Source organism: Pseudophryne corroboree, chromosome 2, assembly GCF_028390025.1.
Source record: "Pseudophryne corroboree isolate aPseCor3 chromosome 2, aPseCor3.hap2, whole genome shotgun sequence".
Classification (NCBI taxonomy): domain Eukaryota; kingdom Metazoa; phylum Chordata; class Amphibia; order Anura; family Myobatrachidae; genus Pseudophryne; species Pseudophryne corroboree.
This window is the reverse complement of record NC_086445.1, coordinates 646,416,207-646,416,833: the sequence shown is the minus strand read 5'-3', so window position 1 is coordinate 646,416,833 and position 627 is coordinate 646,416,207. Positions and strand designations below refer to the sequence as shown.

The 627-nt window shown below is 38.9% G+C and overlaps 1 pseudogene; it reads right to left on the bottom strand.

Annotated features, from left to right (window-relative positions):
* Positions 1-242: 242 nt before the first annotated feature.
* On the bottom strand, positions 243-362 carry LOC135051700 (5S ribosomal RNA; annotated as a pseudogene).
* Between the last annotated feature and the right edge of the window lie 265 nt (positions 363-627).

Genomic DNA, 627 nt, shown 5'->3' with positions numbered 1-627 from the left:
GAATCAAGAAAAAATTATTGGAAATTTAGGACCTATATTATTCATTAACCATCATACTCACTAATTGATGATTTATTTCTCGCATTAGAGAGCACATAAGGTAAAAGTGCCAGGTCTTCAATCTGTACAGAGTAGAGTTAGGTACAATAAAGGGAATCCAGGCACAAATAAAGAGTTAGTTCAGAAGGAAGAAAAAGTGGTGATCCTGCTGTTAGTGTTGAATCAGGAAAAGTTGTTGTGTCATACTACTATACGTAGTATTCCCTGGGGGGTCACCCTTCCAGGTACTAACCAGGCCCAACACTGTTTAGCTTCCAAGATCAGACGGGATTGGGCGTATGCGATGTGGTATGGTAGTAGAAAAATGAACACAGAGTCCTGAACACTTATGAGAGTGCAGACTTCAAAGACAGAGAGTTATCATTGTTGCCACTCTTTTATCAAGGCACCAGCCACCCATAATTTCCACCTGGGTACTGTTATGAGAGTGTCAGCCCTATTTGCTGTTATATATGCTTTTATGTGTGTATATAGATATATGATCATTATATATATATATATAGAGAGAGAGAGAGAAGGTGGAGGACCGGCACTCATATAATCCACAAACAATATAGGTGCCTTTCA